Source organism: Parus major, chromosome 4A (genome assembly GCF_001522545.3).
Source record: "Parus major isolate Abel chromosome 4A, Parus_major1.1, whole genome shotgun sequence".
Lineage (NCBI taxonomy): Eukaryota > Metazoa > Chordata > Aves > Passeriformes > Paridae > Parus > Parus major.
Genome location: NC_031772.1, coordinates 14144986 through 14166748, shown reverse-complemented (window position 1 = coordinate 14166748; position 21763 = coordinate 14144986).

The window sequence follows — 21763 nt, the reverse complement described above, 5'->3', positions numbered from 1 at the left end:
ACTGTAGGAAACCGGGGTTTCCTACAATGAATGCTTCATTATTGAACATCATTATTATATAGTTATACCACTTAATTTTTCCTACCTCTATAATTCACCTAAACCACAATTACGAAGACATATTTTTAGGCAATGTCCAGTCCCTCATGTATTCTTATATTCTACTTATCTTTTATTAAGCATTTTATCATTCTGCAGTGAACAGTATTTTACAATGCATGCAATTTTAAAGCTTGAATTTCACCAGTTCTATAGGGATTGTTTTACCCAGAAGACTGAATTTATTTATTCTAACTCAGGAAGAATTTTGATGTTAACTCTGAGTTATTAAATGTATCAAAAAAAAGAAAAGGAAAATACAGCTATTAATTCAGATTTTTCATTTTATTGGAAGTACAGGTCCAGTACTTAATATACTTATTTTATACAGTTAAGTATACATAATATCCTGCAGAAGCAGATGCAATCAATACCAAGCAGCAAGCAGCATGTGAATATCGATTGTACAAAACCCCCTTTCTCACTCATGTTATCAAGGAGCTTTTCAAACCTCTATTCTTAGGAACACCATTTGGAGGATTGTGCATATGCATGTGCAAAATGAACTGCTATTATGACTTCATCTCTGTGTGTGTGTGTGTGTGTGTTGGCACTGCAGACAGTTTTGCTGAAGTAATAATTTGGTGGTATCAAGAGGCAGAAAATCGGATCACGGAAGCACAATTCAGATGGAATTGCTGAGTAAGTGCATTGTGTTTTTTTCTCTCTTGTAAAGAGACTAAATACCATACCTGGATAATAGTTTATGAATACCACACAGAGTACCTATGAGACAGATAAGGCAAGGCTGGTAGCACAAGTAAAAATCAGGGGAAATGTACCTGTGATATGCATATTTCTACCATAAACAGCTGACTGGGTATGCAGAGGTTTTGCCCCAAAAAACAGTTAAGTGAAATTCTAGCAATGCTTTTTTATTCCAAAAGCTGCAGAATGCAGGGAGCCTGGGTATGGTGTGATTGATGGTTTAACTTTGGAGACCAGGTTCAGAATTTTCAGTGGCTTTATAGCAACCTAACACTGTATCAACTCCACTCTAAATGTTCAAAGATACGTAAGTCTCATTTCCAGATTTATTTTGGGCAAGTCCAAATAGGTGCACATAGAGACAGGGTTTCATTGGGTTCACTTTGAGATGGCCAACACAAACTAGTTCTGAACAATAATTCAGAACAATCATTTCAGATTACAAATCATTCAAGAACAATATAACTTTTCTTAAAATATTAAGCCCAGCTGAGCTTACTGAGCAGTCAGGACCAGTCCAAACACTTCAGCCAAGTGCATAAGCACAAGATTCTTGCCTAATGTAAAGCACAGACAGGTAAAATTTCAATTATTCTTGCACCTGTATCTGCAAAACATGTCTACAAAATCTACTTTTCACAATGCTGGGATGCATTTAAATAATGTGATATTGGATACTTTGGATACTATAAGACCTTGTGTAGGAGAATAGATTGTGAGAAATTAGCAACAGGACTGCAGCCAAGCCACAGCTCTGAAAGAAAGGGGACCATCATTAAAGGAAAAGGATCGGGGAATGCTGATTTGTATTGACCAATCACAAAAGAGGAAAAGGGCACACAAGTGTTATGCATGTGGGAAACAGGATCTAAAAGGTTGTACTGGAATAATAAAGTGCTGATGCTTGAAACTGTACTTGGTATTAGTTGTGAATCCATCATCAATTGGGGCCCCATGTGAGGAGCCACTGGCTGCAGTCTTAGGTGGGAAACTGCATTAATGCAAAGCATTAGATCATTAAAGTCCACTGCTTATGCTCTTACATTCTGATGATCCATGTATGCTAGTAACTTTTTTCCAGAAAATAAAATGGTTATTCCTGAGGTAACGATGAACAGCTTGTACAGAACTCACATATAGGAGTTGTGCATAAATTATGTAGCAAAGAATTTGCAGAGATATTTCATTTCCTTTGCAAATGTCATCATTGGAGAACACTGGTGACAGATATGGCACACAATCCACCTTTTGTTAGTTTCTGCAGAGCCACAGTACACAGATCACACATACCAAAGACAAGACTTTAGCTCAAGAAAAGAAATACAACTGCAAAATGCAAGCAAAATGCTTTTGCTTGCACAAAAGCATAGAAGTTATCAAATAAAGCAGGAAGGCACTATTGATTTTGATATAGGCACCCCTAAAAATACAGGCTTTGCAGAGTCAATACTGTCTTGATTTAGGTTCTAACCCAACTCAAAAGTCTCAGACTTGGCTCCATCCACTTATTGATTTGTCTGGCATGCTGGGGGATTTTTTTGTTGTTTTGTTGGTGGTTTTTTTTTTCCCAGAAATGCTTTTCTGCTCTCAAATTTTAGCTAGCTCTCCCAGAAGAATGTCTAATACAGTCACAAAGAGCAATTCTGCTCCTTACAACTGAGCTATTGACTATCGTAATAAAAAGGAAAGACAGAAGTCATGTCAGCTTAGCTTCTCACAGGATCTCACAGTGCTCCTTCATTCAAAAACAATTATGTAATCAACAAGCAATGGGTAATGAATTGCAAAATATCAGCAGCCCTTAATTTTCTATCAGGTATGATAAAAACTTTATAAAGTTGGGTAAATTTTGAGAAATAAAACACCTTATAAACTACCACCAATGCATCAGTGTTTTGATAACTTGCTACAATACCTCTTCTATTTTTTTTCTCTCCTGCTACCTGACATCTAAATGCCTGTAATTTTAGACATAAAGACCACATGTCAGAAAAAAAAAAGATCCACAGAAAGAGAGCTGCAAGATGGGTTTTTTTTCCATTTTCCATTACCTGATGTGCATCTTCAACACATTTGTCTTTATATGGGGTGGAAGGGGTTTAGATGAAGGAGCACAAAGAGACAGTACAGCTCCTTTAACAAGCCTTAACAATTTTATTTTTATTAAATTTGTACAGTAAAATTGAAAACCTTTAGGTAGGGACAAAAAAGCCCTGATGATGAATTATCAAGGAAACCAATAGAGGAAATAAAGCCATGCTTAGAAGAGATTAAACAAGTCATAAAGTTTTTAATAAAAGTAGGATGCAGGAAATAGAAGGAGACATAAGTGATTGATTGAGGTGCAAATGTATGTGTGGGCAGGAGAAAAGCAAAGGGTAAATTTGTCTGGGGAGTAAATCCATTAGGTCATTATAGTTCAATATGGCCAAGATCCAGAAAAACACTTGAGGATATGCTTGGTTTTAACATGACTCACTCCTGAAAGCTGAGCTCTGCTGACTTGTTCAGACTCAGGTTTGAGGGACTTCATCAGTATCCTCTCTTGAATTTTATCACCCCACTTTAAAGCCTGTAAGACAACAAACGGAAAGATGGAATGGCTTTGGATTGGTTATCTACCTGAGGAATCCATTCTGGACACAGAAAACTCCACACTCTGCTTTCCATAATGGAATGAGCTTAGAAATAGGAACCTATTTTTGCAAACACAGAGGTAAGAAAGGAATGTCAATGGCACCCAGAGGGGATCGGACATCAGGATGTTGCAAGCTTTTATTTGCTGGAAAACCATGCTGAAATTTTGTAAGACAAAATTTCATGATAACCTGATGTAACTGGGCCAAAATTACTATGTCTTTAATAGTTATTTGTGTGGTTTCATCAGTGGTGTCCATGCTTGCAGGGTCCCAGTGGAAAAGGATCAGCTCAGGAACACCAGCTGTGCCACAGGAGAGCCCGAGGACAGGGCAGAGCAGCTCCCCCTCTCCAAAGAGCCTCTCTGGCACTTTATGTTGCAGCCATTAACTTCTGGTAACGAGAAATGCATTCTTTGATTGTTCTTTCTACCCCAAGTTTTGGTGAGATTTCTGGCCAGGGCAGAGGAATGATTTAGGAAGCAGTCTGACTAAATCCGTGGTTCTGAACCATTAATTTGAGTTGATTATCTTGTGAAAAGACCACAAGTTTAAATCTCACATACTTTCAACCCATCTTCTTATCTGTGGGAATCCATTCTTTTTCCTCTCTAAGCTCCAATCTTACATTTTCTAGGGCAGAAAAAAATACCATCTTGGTTTTTCAGAAATGAAAAAAGTAAAGATTAGATACACAACACAAGTCAGCATCACCAGGTACCGTATTTATTTTTCTTGACTCTATTTCCTGGGCAATGGGAATAGAAGGATCACATCTTTCATTCAACAATAATGTTAACTTCTGGTTCTCAAGGTTTCACAGAAAAACATTAATACATAATTCTTGCAATGTCACCACAAATATCACTGACTTCTTGAATTTTCCTTACTTTTCAGCAGTGTCTCTGAGAATGCAACAATTTGCTTTATATGAGCAATTTGCAGAATAGAGGGACCTGATCAGCTAATATGTCATGGAGTTCTTTTTCCTCTAGGAAGCTGCACTCAAGCACAAGAGCAAACATCTATATATTAATAAAACTAATATGTTCACAAGATATTTTTTTTATTGCTGCATTTTATTAGTAAGCTACTAGGTAAAAGGTTTCCCTGAAACAATTAAGAAGTTGAAATTAAAAACTGTGTGTCTTTTACAGCATTTTTATGTTTCATTTATTGTCACTCTCAGTCAGCAAGATGAGGTGGGTGATAATTATTCAGGGTTGCCAATTAACCTACTTAGCAGGTCACACAGGTAACTGGCATAGATTGTGTCAAATCTCATTATTGGGATAATAATTTAATCACCCAGTGCATTGACTGAAGGCCAGAGAATCTGAAGAATAAATTAAACAGAAAAATAAAATTAGTAGCTAGACAGGCATTATATTTAAATACATGAAAACAGCAAAATTATAAAGCATACTTCTCACTAGCAGAAACCCAGTGAAGTCTGGGATGGGGCTGGGGATACTGAGAGTGGGGATCTTCAATCACAACTTCCAGCCTGAGTATGAAAAAGGATTTTATGTTGCCTCACTACTATGAATGAAAGACAGTTTAATCCATGAAGAGGGTATGAGCATGTGTGTCATTCTTTAGCATTTAAGCAGATTTTCAGTGCAATTAAATTATAATAAATAATAAATATAATAAATATTAAATGCAGGCCAGACCTGCCCAAGCACACCTGCTTTGGGAGCTCTGGGTAACAATCCCAGCCTCTTCCTTCCTCCCTTCCTATACATCCTTCTTCAGTTCTTTGTGCCTGGATTCAGAGCAATGACAATGGAATGTCAAGTAAGAAGGTCACATAATGGATAAAATAATCTTGCAGGATCTGTCAAGAAGGACAGGAGAGATGAAAAAATTACAATAAGTGTAATTGTCAAAGTCATGGAATGGTGAAAAAGCTCCTGTATGACAATGCTCTGCATTTATAAGGTGACTGAGTATATAAGAGGTAGGAATAAAAGTGTCTGCCTGGAAGTAGAAAAACATTTTCTGTGCAGATGGAGGAAAAACTGCTGGAAGGAACAATAACCTCTTTCAAAGTGGCTTTTATACATATAGGTTACATATGAGTTTGAAGCTTGTATCTGCTTCAAAGAGAGGTACAAACTTTTCTAGAAATGGACAGAGTTCTAATATTCAAACTATAGACTGAAGGAAGAAAACCCCAAAACACTTTTAATGCCAAGATTTAGTTAGCCCTGAATGTGTGAGGTGTAAGACAGCACAGACAAAAGTACATGCAAGACTCCAGGAAAGATGAGAATATGGTGGACTTGCCCTTGTCTTCATGGTGTGTTTCAATGGTTTACTGTCTGCAAGAACAAGAGGGCTATAAAAGAAGCCATCACTCCTCTGAGCAGTGGATCATTCAGTTTAAACATATCTCATAGATGTTATAGCCAAGAATTACAGCACACTGAACACTGCTCCAGGACTTGTAATTTATTCACTCAGTAGGGAAAAAAGTGACTTCCACAGCAGCACTTGATAGGCCTGTAAAATAAAAAACAACCAGGTTGAAAAAACAGCCAGTGGGCCAGGAATGAGTGTTGGTTTGGCCAGGAATGAATATTTGGTTTGGTTGGTTTTTTATAACAATGAGCAAAACCACATGCTTAAGTCAGTGGATGTGAGCAGATCACTCATTTATGCTGTCAAATGTACTATTTTGAATCATAAATTACCTGTTACTGAAAAAGTATATACTATAGCAGAAAGGTTGAGAATATCTATTTCAGTTCTGGAATTACAGAAACAACATGCAGCTCTTAAATGTCATTTTACTTGTTCCCACAGACTGTAAATGCTATAGTAGTCAATAACTTCTTAGACCTTCTTTTTTTTTGTTTTTTGAAAAGACTAAAGCAGGGCAGAACTATTTGTGGATGCTACCCACTAGTTCAGGAGTGCCAGAAAACAGAAACTGCACACAGAGGAAAAATAAGTTTCACCTAATTAGTAGAAAACTTAACACTGATGAGTTAAACTTTCTCATTAAAACTTTCTCTGTAAGAAAGCTACAAGCTTAAAGATAATAGATTTACTTATTTATTTATTTGTTTATTTATTTTAACATAAAACAAGAGCTCAAAAATCCTGGATAAATTCAGTGTAAGAGTCTCTTAGGAGATGTCAGCAGTTAAGGAAGACCCACAGCTATCATTCTTTTCTGGTTCTTGTGAATATTACCAGTGTTTTCAGTTCATTGGCTAATCAATGGCTAATCAAATTACACAGACTACAGCCACAGACAAGAGTGACAGTGGGTTAAGAAACTTCATCAGAATATGGAATTTTTCCTATATTACCAAGATATCTAGAAAAATCAGATTTATAAATGCTTTGATAAGGCAAAAGCACTGTTGACTCATTTCCATGATGGTCTAGAGAGCCTGCCTTCCAGAGTTTAGCTAAGGGCGCTAATATAACCTCAGCAGTGTAATTCCTGTTTTGGGAAGACAGGATACACCCTGAGCAGGGTTTCAAGCCCAAGAGAGAGCAGCAATGTGGGTCTAGAGGTACCTGCTCTGCTGTAGCTGTCAGGGACCCCTGCAGAGACTGAACATGCAGGAACTGCATCTTCTTCAAAGATGGATTTTCAGCATGAGAGCAGCTCTGAGTGATCTCTGGGGAAAGGATCAATTAGAGACTTTTGGCTTCTCTTCATTTATTACATTTTCCATTAAAATTATGTTGCCCATTGTTCTCTCATTTATAATTCACAGACAGTAATTGTCATGAGCAGTAACCCCCATTAGACTGTTGTCTTAGCACCATGTTACAACATTTCATTTGAAAATAGTGCTTTCCAAGCACTTCAGTGCTTCAATTATTCCTCAGTTGCAACAATAATCTGTGTATTTGTTAACTAAAAATATAATGAGAAGTACTAGCCCGTATTAAAGTATGATAATACAGTGTCAGAGCATTTTGGACAGATCTGGACTGGTTAAAATGTTACTCAACACCTCATCCCAGTAGTGTGCAGGCTTGAATATTCCTGCTCAGTGGTACCCTGCTTCATTCCTCTCCTTACTCAGACTAACCCTGACTTTCATTCACGTGTACAGGTGACACTAACTTCTGGATGCCTGCAGAAATTGAACCATATACCCCGTGGGACACTTTGGGTCAGGGAAGCGTTTCTTCTCTCTCTGGTGAAAATGACGTCTGCTCACAGCCAGTAATTTCCACTGCAAGGAGAAAGGCAGGCTTTAATCAGAACAGGGGGAGACAAGGGAAGAGCCTCCCCAGGGTTAGAGCAACACCTCCCCGAGGAAAGTAATTCAACTCCACCCAAAAAGCAGAACTAAATGTGCTGCAGGGCAGCCACTCTGCCCTGCTCCCCCTCCCAGCTCCCAGCCTCACCCTCCTCAGGGAGTGCTGTCTCACAGGGCACATCAGCCACAGCCTTGGGGGACCCTTAGCCGAGCATGTACCCAAATGCCAGGCACACTGCTTTCTTCTTCCCCCATCCTGATTGCCTGTTTCTCTGGACAGCAAAAACGGGTTTAAATCACTGCAAGCTGCGAAGAGCCTGGACCACTCTATCCCACTCCCTAGGCGAGCATTTTATCACCACGTTATATTTTCTACAAATAGATACCATATATTATCTCAACACAGAGCACAGCAATCCCTCTTCAAGCTCTGCTGAGAAGAGCAGTACTGGAAACTTGGTCTAGGACACAAATTAGTCCCATATAACTTTCCATGCTGAAGGTGTCACTGGCTGCCTGCATCTGTGCTGGGCAGTTCTGGCTCAGGAAGTGACAAGTCTTTTGGTTCAGGGCTGCAGAACATGTGTGGGTTTTTGTTTGCCTCTGTGGCTTTCCCACTGCTCAAAGAAGAAAGGCTTTATCCCTCAGTAAATTCAGAGCTGAACTAATACATTGTCAAGGATTCATTGCAAAAAGACAGTTTACTTCTCAAGATAACGCTAAAGATTTCCAAGTGTAGGAGCCTGCAACAAAATGTAAAACATTTTAAATATAATGCAGTGAATAACTATGGACTTTCCATAATAATCTTTTAGTGAATGTATAAATAGAATAAAACCAATATTGAAGCAAATAAATGACCTCTGACACAAAGAACAGATTGCATTTCATATTACTTTACTTAACTGCCCCCTCCTTCCCCCACCAAATAGAAGCTGTATTGACAAAATGTGCTCTGGTGATTTAGTCTGTAGACTTAAAGAATGTGCAACTCTGGCAAAAACTGAATTATGGATTCTATTTGTCAGATGAGGAATGGCAAGTAATAACTTAATGAACTAGAAGCTTATTAGTTGTAAAAGAGAGAAGGCATTGTCTATCAATCTTTTTTATTTTTTTTTAACTCAGAAACGTTCAGGTGGGTAAGCATCAAATCCATTTCACATTTATTATCTTACTAATACCAGTATGTGCTAGAATCTCAACAAGCTACAAAAATATATCTCAGCATCTAGTTTAATGTGCATTTTATTAGTCTGTTTTGGAGGCTCTATTTGAAACCCAAATCATTAGAATACGTGCTCACATATTTGGCCAGCAAAACTTTCATTTGCGCACAAGAGCTACCCTGAATTCATCAAAACTGTGGAGTGAAAGAAATTCAAACACAGTGACAGTGACAACTGTGTTTCAGTAGCTATTTATTGCTCTATGGACACATAAATACAAAAGGACAGTAAGATAACAATTTTAATGAGAAACATGTAGAGAAACCAGCCGGATATAAAATGGAAGAATTGAATCCTTGGCTGTTAAAGAAGTTTTCTCCACTTTGTAAAGTACACAAATTTATCTCACCTACACTTTCCTGTGGACCTATTTATTCTCCACAATTGAGTGACATTTGGATCGTGATATGTATGTGTGAATATGCACAAAAATTACATCAATAATGTAGCTTAAAATCCATTAGATGGTTCTCCCAGTCTTAGCTGCTATTGTGTCTTAAAAATATGCTGTAACAAGTGGGAATTAGCCCTAAAAACATGCATAAAAACACATGTGCAAGTAAGAAAAAATGGCAGAAAGCAGGAAATTCAAAGTTCAAGCCAATGCATATGGAGGTATTTGTAGAACAAAGGGGTCAGGTTCTAATCTATTAGCCCTGATATTTCATGTGCTGCACAGATCCCTGGGTATTTGCAATTTTAACCCTGCACAAGATTGATCTGTTTGCTTTGATTTTTTTTCCAGAAATAAAAATAAGCAAGGAAAGAAAATCTGCATTAATTTATGCCTCTACTAGGCTCCTGTGGGTGGGCTTCTTTGGTTTATTGGTTTGTTGGGGTTTTTTCATGTGGCCAGTCTAGCAGCAGATGTCTTACATACATCAGGATGTTTAGAAGAACAGTCATAGCCATTTCACTTAATCAGGTAATAGCATACTATTGACATATTAGACCAATTCATACATTTTTCTTTATCCATTTACATTTCATCTCAAAGGTCTCCAGTACAATGGGACTTTGAGCTATATGTGCTGAGCAACAATCGAAGGCCATAATCCAATAATTTGATTTTCTTGCTGGAGAGAACAGGAGAGAGGGAAAGCCATCTTTCTCTTGCTCCAGCAAGTGAGCTGCAGGCCTGCATTAGGCTTTAGGCTTCCTGTGTAAAACATACCCCAAGGGCAACAGAAGGCCACTTAAACACAGCTTGGAGGGCATAACTGGAACATGGCTGTGGCACGCTGGCTTGCTGCCCAGGAGTAAATTCCAACCATTAGCATCAAACACTCATCCTGAAGCTCTCAGACTGAAATTAAATGCTATCTATCAAATGAATAAACAATAATAAAGTAGCACAAGTAAATTAAAAAAATAAATTGCAGTAATTTATACTGTGGATCATCTGTTCTGGGTTGCTGTTCCGGACTGTTTGCCTCAGATTATCTTTCAGCCTATTTTTTCACTACTGGATTTTTGTACATGTAAAACAACCCTTGATACACAAATTGAATTTATTCATGCTCTATGCTACTCGTTACTAAAAAAAATAGTTTTAAATAATGCTTGCTTTTCCTATGTAAATAATTTTATTTACTTCAGCTAGTCATAGGTTGAGTCTACAAGAGTTGTATCTAAACAAGAATACAAACAACAACAATCAAACATGCAAAAATGTACCTTTAGATATCTCAGCTAGAACTGCACATCCTGGTTTAGGCAGTCAAGGAAAATTTCAGCAGGCTTCAGAATTTGGAAAGCTGTGAATTTAAAGTGAATTCACCCTTTAAAAGTACTCAAAGGAAAAGCAACCAGTAGTTTGGGACAGGCTTTAAAAGGGAAATTTTCAATAACCAAAATTTAATTACCTAATTTAAATTTTTGCTATGGTGTTCTTGTTAAAACTTCACTGTTTGTAAAAAACAAGAAAAAAAAAACTAACTCTGGGAGATGATTATGCTTTGTCTGAATCACAGTTATTACAGCAATAAATTCAGCCTTGTGCTGAGATGGGACAGTATTGCAAAGGAGAGCAAAGGGAAATATCTCAGTTACTGAATATTAGTCTCATTTCCCAAAACCAGTTGACTCTTCCCAGGAACTTCTTTCCTAAAATTTCCTTAGGGTATGAAATAATTGGCTATTAACCAGTGTGTTCTTGACCCAAAGAATGGAGCAGAAAACATGCAAGACTTGTCTAGATTACTAGAAGAAAGAAAAGAGAAATTAGAGTAGATACACACTGCCCATGGCTCTCTTCATTTTGCTCATCGGGAATGGAGGCTTTTACCTGCATTTATAGTAGGGCAAAAGACCTGAGGAAAAGAGCAGGCAGAAAAGAGGGGAAGGGAAACTAGAACAGTACAACCTTCTCTCTTTTCAGATTTATTTTCCCCTGCCTGCCTGCTTGCCCTGCATTTAGTGTGGGGCTATGAAAAAGGAAGGCTGCCAGCTCCATAGCATCATATTGGCAGCATAAAGGGCAGCCTGTCTCAACCCGAGGCAGCAGAGAACTTATGAAAAAGTGCCTGCACACTAAGAGAAAAAAAACCAGCAAAATCTTACTTATCATAAATCCTGTGCAAAGTCTTCTGAACAAGTGATAGTTTCCTTTTTTTCCCCTTGTACATGGGATCACCTGTAACCCACCAAAACCTCCGAGATCCCCTGGGTGCTGCCCCAGCACCACAAGCACCCCACGGGAGGAGCGACTGAGGACGCAGCACGTGGGGACAGTTTCCATGGCCTGGAAGGATGAAAACAAGTTGTTAGTATGCACCAGGCAGAGCCAAGGGCTGAGCCTGCTGCTAGTGAGTGCTGCACTGAGGACTCAGGTCATGGTTTTGCTAAATTCTGTGCTCTTGATACACCTGAAAATACCACATGAACAGGCAGCGGCGCTCACACACCTACCCAAGTGCAGGACAGAATAACCAAACTGCTGGGGCAGGTGTCTGAGCCACTGAGAAAGTGTCTACCCCTCAATGTCCACTGCTTCAGTGGGGCTGTGCAAGTAGAGGAATCCTTCTGGGGCTGGTTGGCCTCTGTTGCACCTGCCCTGCTGCTGGACAGCTGTCTCTGGGCAGGGTGCAATGCCTTAGTGCTGGCTCATCATGGTTCACAATGATCCCCAGTAAGTGCCTGCACACTACAGGGGACAAACAGGAGGCTACAAAGGCTTTGGGATGGGCTGTGATCTCACTGGCATCACAGCAACATGGTGCACTAGGCTGTAGCAAAGGGAGGGGAGTAGTCAGCTGCCATGGAGGGCTGCCATGGAAGGATCCAGCTCCTCAGGAAGTATGGGACAGGACATTAAAGGTGAAGAGATTCCCTTGATGTGAGAGAGCAACAGGGAGCTCTCTGTGAGCCAGCTGACAGCAGGTCAGGACCAGAGGGAAGCCCATTGTGGGTGACACTGTGGTCAGTGTCTGCTACAGACCACCTGATCATGAAGTAGATGAGGCAAAAAACTGAAAGCATCCTCAAGCTCACAGGACATCGAGGGTCAGAGCACTGGAGTCACACCGTGTTGGTAATGAAGCAGCAGAACACACACACCACAAAATGCCCCTGGTGGACCCTAGCTTGGCTCTATCACCTTCAGCAGTGGCTCTCATCCTCTGCATAACCACTCTTCTGCCCCTCAGAGGGTGGTGAGCACTACTTGTACAGAGTTCTCAGCAGTCTCCATGTTTCCTCATTGACTTACACCCCACCAGAATGTTCTGCAGCAGAAAGAAAGTTTCAGTCCCCTCCAGCCTTATCCTGCTGATCACTGATGCCCTGAAAGTGTTACACATGCAAACACGGTCTATTGGCTGCAAATTTAGAGAAAGCACTTCTTTTCAAATGGGCAAAAAGGAGGTTGTTGACATAGAAAATGTGTGTTTACATACACCTGGTTTAAATAAAGCTCCCCCATGATTCCAGGTTAGATTTCACTCTATTTGAAAAGCCTTCACCTGCCAAAGTGTCCCAAAGTGTCTGACTAGCAAGAAAGGGATTTCGAAATACTTTTCTGAATATTGTAAAAGGAGGACTGGTATCCCAAACACTGTTCTTACCCATTCCTACCCCAGTGTAGCAGGAGTTCCTCTGATTTTGTTGCAGAGTTCCCTGTATCACAGAATATGGCCTGCAGAACCAGTTTTGCCTCCGTTTATAAACAGTTTTACAGTATCTTATGGTGGTGGATTCCACAGCAATCAGAAAGTCCTGTGGTATGTCCTAGGGATGTGGGGCCATTTCTAGAGAATTTGAGGGCGGAATTTTAATATACTGGGAAAAGCTTATAACTTCAAACACAAATTAGGACACTTCATTTTCTTTAAATCCTATGTCCAACTGTTCAGATTTTGTGAGTGCCTCAGGATCTTGCCTCACAACACACTTACACACACCTACATAATGCCAGTGCTCTGCTTATTCTGTATTTCAGTAACTTAAATGCACGACAAATTCTCTCATGCTGCAAATTTATCTTCATTGAGCTATCTTCTGATCTTGGGCATTAACTCTGATCAGCACTGAGGCAGACACAGTCTATCCAATTAGCAGGTGACAGCCTCAGAAACTCGGGACACAGCACCTCTGTTCCACTGTCTTCCAGGAGATTTGACCTCAACAAACACATTAGATTAACCTGGCCACGATATTTGTCTGCCTGCCTCAGCTGGGCTGCTCAGATGGCATTTTGCCAGTTAGCAAGGTAAAATACTGCTTTTGGGAAGTGCCAAAAAGGATGGCTTTAGGTCCATAACTTGCTAAGGTCTGTTAATACAGCTTTCTTCTGACTCTAAGCAATCACATAAAGCATCTTGACTTTCTTTGCATAAAAGCAACTCATTATCAGACACTCCCTTGTGTGGAACAACAAACAACCAACTTGCTTTCCAACATATGCAAAAAAAAATATCTTTCAAAGGAGATTAAGTTTGTGCTCTTGTGTTCTGCTACTGATACCATCAAGGAAACTTTAACTCAATAGTTACACTTGGAGCAATGACCACTGTTCTATGTTTTCCCCTGCTCTGAGCAAAGGGCTTCTGAGCCATTGCCAAGGTTCCTGAGCAGAGATACCAAATGTAGTTCTGCACTGAATGTCAAATAAATGCAGCACTTTTGTTTTGTGGGCAATTTCAAAGCCACAGGGGAAATCTGTGACTCAGCTTCCGTTAAAATTCACTAGTTAATTGTGAACAGTCGTACCTCAGTGCTTTGTACCTCCAGTTAATCTGTTTGTGTCTGTTTGTGTCAACTGGCTCCTGCTTGCTCTGACACTGCAGCACCCCAAAGCTATGAGAGCAGGAATGCCAAGACTTGACAATGTTCTGCAAGCTGCAAGACATCAGTGACTCTCCAGATGTTCTTGGATGCCTGAAGCAGCATCAAATGAGGCTGTATTGAAGAAATCTAAGGTGACAGCAGGTGTGAAATTGGCCTCACTGTATTTCATAAGAGTGAAACGCAGCTGGGATGGACAAGTAAAACTCCAGCATCTAGTAATGGTCTCAATAATTTCTGAAGCTAAGCTTGACTGACTAAGGCTTCATTCATTCAGCATCTCCAGTGGGTCATTAGTGCTGAACCCAGTGGGTGGTCATGGAAATAGATGTTTTAAAACATCAAGAAAAATGCAAGGACATGTGTTCTTACAGTACCTTCTGCTTGCTTGCCTTTGCCCCTGGGAATCACCACACTGTGGCTTTGAGGATCTGTAACAGCAGAATTTGTGGGTATCAGTCATGACAGAAGAGCAGGATCTCCAACCCACGCTCTAAAACTGGTGTTTGCCCCACTTTTCTTCAGCATTCCCACAGCAGTCCTTCCTCTGTGCCTCTTCCAGTCTGACTACTATTTTTATTAATATTTTTTGTGTGACATGATGGATCAGAAGTCTACCTTGTTAGTCTCTGTTCATTCTTTCCATGCATTTTACATTCAGTACAACAGATATAAAACCAAGAGCCAGAGCTAAGATAAGAAAGAGATCATAAAAACAGAAGAAAAAAATCAAGAAAATCCTGCAATCCATGGAGAACATTGTCATTTCATGATTGAAGTGTGTTGTACAGCAACAGGAAAAAAGGCACACAAAACTTCTTTAATCTAACAATGAGCAAGGAATTTCATTAGAATGAGAAGAGCCATGTTATTATGCTGAAATTACAGGGCCTTTCTTGAACTTGCTCAAACCCCCTCCTGCCTGGATTACTGCTAAGGTTTAAGAGAACTGAATTCTTTACTGAAAATAACTGATAACCCAGTTATTTTCTGAAGGGATGTGGGAGAAAGGGCTGGAAGTGAATGCAACACAAGGAAACCTGGAATGGGGAGGAGGACTACAAATACAAATTTACTCCCCTGCAAAATCAATGCATCTAAAATTGAGTAAAAGAACAAGATGATATCTCCCTCCTCCCTCCTACAACACATTCTATTCTTCATGTATATTGACAATGAAGGGTAAGCATGATAAATAACTCTATTTTCAGTAACAAAAACAAGACAGTTATGAGACTGACTCTAGACAACAGTTTTCTCCTGCCTCAAACCTTGCATGGTCCTCTACAAGGAGACTCTCTCTGCTGGCAGTGTTAGGCAGGCTTTGGGAACTCTCTTTAAGGGCATAGAGGGGAATTTTTTGCTGGTCCACATGCAGATCACTTAACTGTTCTTATCATATCGATACAGAAATGTGTTCATGCAGCCAAAAGCAACCTTCCATAGGGAGATGAAAAGGAGAGTATTTACCTTTATGCATCAACAGTAGGGTCCACAGCAGATTCATAATGGGAACCTGAAAATAAATTTAAAAATTTTGTTTCTGAAACTTACATCCCCATCAAAGAATTTTTGAATGGTTGTGCCTTAAACTATTTTTCCTTTATTTTACGAACACAGTGTAGCCAACTGAAAACCAAATTCACATTTAGTGCTTAAGCAGTGAATAATGTTAGCAGTCAGTTAAACAAAAATAAAGATTAACTGTACAACTCACATTAATATATTATATATTAGTAATATCTAATGCCTAAATTTTAACAGTGTCAAGCACTATGTTCATTTTTGTTTAAAATAACAATTAGAATCTGTCTATCAAAACGGCTTTTAATAAACTCAAAAGTACATAAAATTTTTCCTATAAAGGGGAGAGTGTATCTGAATATGCCAACAAACATGAAAGTAATTTAAAAGTTTCTTAAAAATAGGAGGAAAAATATAGAGAACACAAATCCAATTAATTATTTTCAGGACCTAATTAACCTTAAAAACAGTCTCCAGCCTTTCCCATGCATTTCAATGCAAGGGAGAATGTCCCTCACTACAAACTCTAGGTCTGATTTAATGGATTTTTGATGGAGGATAAAGACAGAAGAGTCAGTCTGTGGTACCCTCTTTGCACTGAAAAGTGTCCAATTCCAAAGGCAAATGCACTGAGCTCAGCCATCCCAATTAAAGTGTCAGCTGCTATTCAGCATAAGCAAAGATAGCACAAAGAATGCAAAAGGATCAGCCATTACAGCGTATTTACAAAGGCAGCACAGCAATTGATGTTGGTTAGGGGACAGCAAAGCAAAACACCTGTTATTTAAACAAACACTGTACATACTTACATGTACATATTTGCACATACAGAGCTCACACACATACAAATACCACAAAACAAAATTGTATCAAAAGGAGTAAAACCACTTTGCTCTCTCTAGGACATCCTTATGAATCTTTGTATGAACCTAAGCAGAGCTCCAGCTGATCAAGATCAATATCTTGATGTTGAAACTGTCTTTTTTTTTGCAAGTAAAAAGTGTTAAAAATAAATATTCAAAGACCAGTTTTTTTCACAGGCATTTACAAAAACTCATCAGGTATGCACAGCACACATACACCCTGATCTTACGCTGTTGTCAGCCTGCCAAAACCCCTCATGGCTCCGGAGGAATTTCTGTGCTGAGATCAAGATTCAGCTGGGTCATTCCCTGCAGTGGTGCCTGGCACAGATCTCCCACTGCCATCTCTGGAGGTTCTGCCTCAGTGCTCGTGGCACTCTGCTACATTCAGGTTAAGTCACCTGAAATGCTCCAGCTTCCTCGTTTCCCAAATGCCTACCAGTTACTATATATTTTATCAGAGAGGGTGAGAGTGACAGAGAATTCCCTGCCAAGGGTTATCTTCGAGTTCATGGTGTGTGCCCTTCTGCTGCCACATCCAATCAATTGTTAACACTGTTCCAGGCAGGTTTCCCTGGGACTGGTCCTGTGGGGCCAGCACGAATATCTGCTGCAATAGGGAAGACAAGCTGGGCTGGCAGCACAGCTCCATGTGGACATGGTCAGTCTTCAAATGCTTGTGAAATGATCTTCCAACTTCACAGCTTTCTAGTGCTACTGTTGTTTCCAAGAACTAAAGAGAAACAGCCCATCAGGCCCTGCTCAGCAAGAACAAAGCTCACCCAGAGGAGTGGGAATCCCCCAAAGTCCTCTGTGCTGCTTTGAAATGTTCCCATAGAAAGGCCAGGGATGCTTTGCTCCTCTCAGCCTCCCTGAAGAGCACCAGTACTTGTGCTGGGGCTCACTGAAGAAGCTCCTCTGTGGGGTTTGGAGTACTGTACTCATGTAAAAGGAGCTTCAGCCACTTCTACAACCCATATGGGTCAAAATTACAGGGAGGCTGCAGTGTATTATGGGGGTCATTTCTGCCTCCTCTTATCTGACAGGAAATTCATTCCCAGAAGCTAACGCAAGACATTAATAAAGTCCTTCTTAAGCTCTTGAAGATCCACCTCAATTTCCTCTACAACAGCTGGAATAGGTTTACAATAAATGAGAATAACCTGGTACACAGCCCATGCACCTGTAATTGGCACAGTGATGGACATTGTGGCCTTTTCAACATTTGTGAAGCCAGGTGACCCAGGCTAGCAGCAAGAGGATGACACCATGAAGCATAATTATTTTATAGCCCCTATTGAATTTCTGGAATATCAAAATTTATGACAATCACTAAAGCAGATTGATTAAACCCTAAGCATAAACACACCATGAAACAGAAGTTGTTTTGCTGTCATCCCAAGGAAGCATCTATTTGCAAAGTACATGGCAATATCAAAGAGCTCTCTATTGATTAAACTTGGAAAATAAAATTGCACCACTTATCATATGCTGTTTGCAAAAATGCCAATCATTATAATATTCATATAAGCATACTGCGTCTTTCCCCTGAATTCGTTAAATTTATTACTTAGACTCTATCCTGAGCTGCCTACATGTGGAAAAAATATAATTCAGATAACGCATTAACATTTATAACCAGTATTTAAAGCTGTGCATGGTGTCATCTCAAATGATAAGGGTCTTGTCAGCATTTCCAGTACAAGCCTCGTTTCAGGGAATGGAAGAAGGGAGGGAGTGGCAACACTGCATTTCAGCAATTTTAAATGACACCAACAAGAAGCCTGGCATACAAGCTGTCAATCTAATTGTACCTATCTTTCAGAGATAGGTGCATCTTTTATGAATGCCCACATTCAGTTTAAAAAATAGCAAAATTCTCAATACATCATTGTAAGCTACCTGGCAAGTGCTGTCATTCTGCTTGTGCATACAGCATCCCACACGATTATAATTCTAGATCTAAGCCTTCATATTAAAAAAGCTCTTAAGGTATGGAACAAAAATGATATGACCCTCTCCTCACAGTTACACTTGCACTCTAGAGGAGAAAGAAAGAGAAAGCAAAACAGCTAACAATACAACAATGAGGGCTGGTTCATGACTCATGTTATCAGATGTTCCTGCAGTATCAAAATACTAATACTGAATACAAATTTTAATAGCAGAAAGGATAAAAAGTAACACCTAAGAATCTTTTTTGGGGTGAGAACTTAGTAGGTGCAATGCATCTGCCATGAGCCCAATTCTGCTACAGGTACAGTGTAAGCTGAGATTTACCGAATGACACCTGATAGCAGTTGACATTTAAGTAGTCTGCCAAAAGAAAAGATATTTAAGATATTTGTATTAGTACCAAAAAAAATTATAAGACAAAAGTAGTTTTCATAAGGCAAGAGAGGCTTCTGAAAGACACATCTCTAAAAAGGAAGGTATTAAGTGCTTGAGATGATGTAGACCTCTGGACAGGTCGTAAGTAAATCTATGCAAAGGAGGGACCTCAGCTCTATAGATTTCTAAGTGCATCAGTAACATCAGCTAGAAATGATAAAGCCACACAGTTCAGTCTGTGAAAGCAATAATAATCAGTCTACTAATTTCTAATCAGAAAGCTCAAGTGCTTACCAGTGTAGTGGTTGTAAAGCAAAAGCACTGAGCAAATATGTTTGCAAATGGTTTTTCCAGATTCCAAGCCACAGTTGATTACCAAGGCTGACTGAGTCATCCTCTTCTCCTCCCAGCTTTACTTGCTGCTCAGGCACACAGTAGACATAAAAATCTCCTGCTGTGCAAAGGATTTTATTGCTTTACTGGAAAAAGACTAATAGATGATAAAAAAGAGGCCATATAAAGGATGGGCAGTTGTTCAAAAATTATATGCTTTGGAATGGAAAGAAACACTACAAGAGCTATAGAATGCATACACACGTTTCATATCAAGGCCAAAGCTGTTCCACTTCACATGGAATCTCACGGGCTGGAAAGGCACCACACAAAGAACAAGGTCCCTGCTGTGCAGCAGTTGGGCACAAACTCACCCAATGACTGTCCCACTGACTGAGGTGTCCCCTGTCAGCCCCTGGCATTTAAGCTGGAAAGCAGATGACTAAATATCTTCAGCATCCAGACCCCAATGACTGCAATAAAGCAAAGGTATTCTAACTAACTCCTTCCCTTCCTATTGTCCTTTCAGTTAATGTGCACGTCTGGCATATTTCTGATTTGCTTTGGAATGAGTTTATCAAGCCAGAGATGGTTTTGAGGACAGCCAGGAAAGCAACTCCAAGGCCAGGTAAACAGTGATGTTAAAAATTTTGACATTAAGCACCAAGTTTTAAGCACCAACATTTTGACTGCTGTCAGTAGCAGAGGAGATTCAGAGGTAGCCTATTTTCTACCCAAGAACCTCCACCTCACCATTAATGTCGCACTAGACACTCAAGATTTGTGTGTTGGTGGGTAACTCCCCAGGTCAGGTGGAATCCTGGCCCCATGAAGCCAAAGGGAGATTTGTCTGTGGCTGAAGTCTAGGTCAGGATTTTATGTATGTTTATACTGTGTTTTGTGAAATAACAACTCAGGAAGCTACTTCAGATGCCAAATAAATTTTTAAGGTTTCTGTGGAATTTGAGATACTTTATAAGTGATTCTCCCCAACAAATTAATGCAGCCACCATTGTCTCAAGTTCTAATTGTCTCATCAATTTCTTTTCATGCCACTTGCAGTTATACATCATGCTTCAAAGTCAGTATGTGTACAACCAGCCTCCACAAGACAAATATTAGGGAGTATTTTTCAGGTAAATGATTACTGCTCAGAGACAGCAAAGTTTCTGTATAGAGTCATGTGGAAAAGCCTGCAGAAAAGCAGAGAATGTTCTTCTTTACTCAAAAATTGAAATATTTAATGCTCAGGGAATTAACTGTTTTATCCATGGAAAAACTTGTGGGTCAAGATAAAGTCAGTTTAATAAAGCAAAGCAACAGGTGGCACCTTGAAGTAAAAGAAAACAAAAGATTATTCTCAGCAGGTGCTGTCCAACCACTTCCTGGGATGTAGGTCTTCATTAGTGGTTGCTCCAGAATACAAACACCCTTGTAACAAATGTCATCTCCTCCTTCTCTCAGCTTTCAGTGCTGAGCAGATGTCACGTGGTCTGGAATATCCCTTTGGCCACTTTGGGCCAGCTGCCCTGGCTGTGTGCCCTCCCCAGGACCCTGCTCCTTCCCAGCCCACCGGCGAGGGGACAATGCTGGAGAGAGCCCTGAAGCTGTGGGAGCCGTGCTCAGCAGCAGCCAAACCACTGGTGAATTATCCACTCCCTTCTGGCAGTGCCCATCCCAGCCCTGCGGGGCTGCAGGGGGGAAATGAGCTCCAGCTCAGCCAGACCCAGCACAGCAAGGCTGGGCTGACATCTCCCACCCACCTGGGCCAATCCTCACTTACCCACTGAAGAAGTGGGAAACTAAAATCGCTCATAGCAGCACCTTCCAGCAGATGTGGTTCAAAACTTTGTGAAGGAGGGGCCTTGACTGTCAGTCAGACATGCACACACCCTGGGCACGTGCAGAATTACATTCCTATCAGAAACCAGGTGAAAAACAAAAGCCAGTGATTACCCAATTCTTTCTTCAGTGGGCAACTATTCACAGATATCTCATGGAATGAACTTATTGGAAGGAATTTGTGAGAACACATGGTGTCTGAAAAAATGACGTTTCTTTTCTACTCATTTTTTTCTGAAGCAAAACCAGAACTATGTGACCTCTGTGCATAATGACAACTCAATGACACAGCTCTCATTCTGAATGTGGAATATGAAATGCTCACCGTGAACTGCTCGAAAATAATCCTCAGGCCATGATTATTCATAGAAATTATTTGGTGAGTAATTTCAATTAAATAAATTCAAGGAATCAAGAAAAATAGGCTAAACTAATAGAATGCATTATTTATGATGAATAATTCATTTGGAGGAAGTTTCTCCCACTATTGCAGAAGGCCAGCTCAAGGCATAGGGCACTGAAGTCTCACTTAAGCCCTGTTTTGAGGTCTTAATTGGGGACTTTCATGATGAATCACTCTAGGCTGGCCCTCTGCCCAGGACTGAATTTCACCCCATGCTTCTGCTCCTCGCATATTTCTAGATATGTCATTAGCATAGTGAAATTTGTATTCTTTCAAC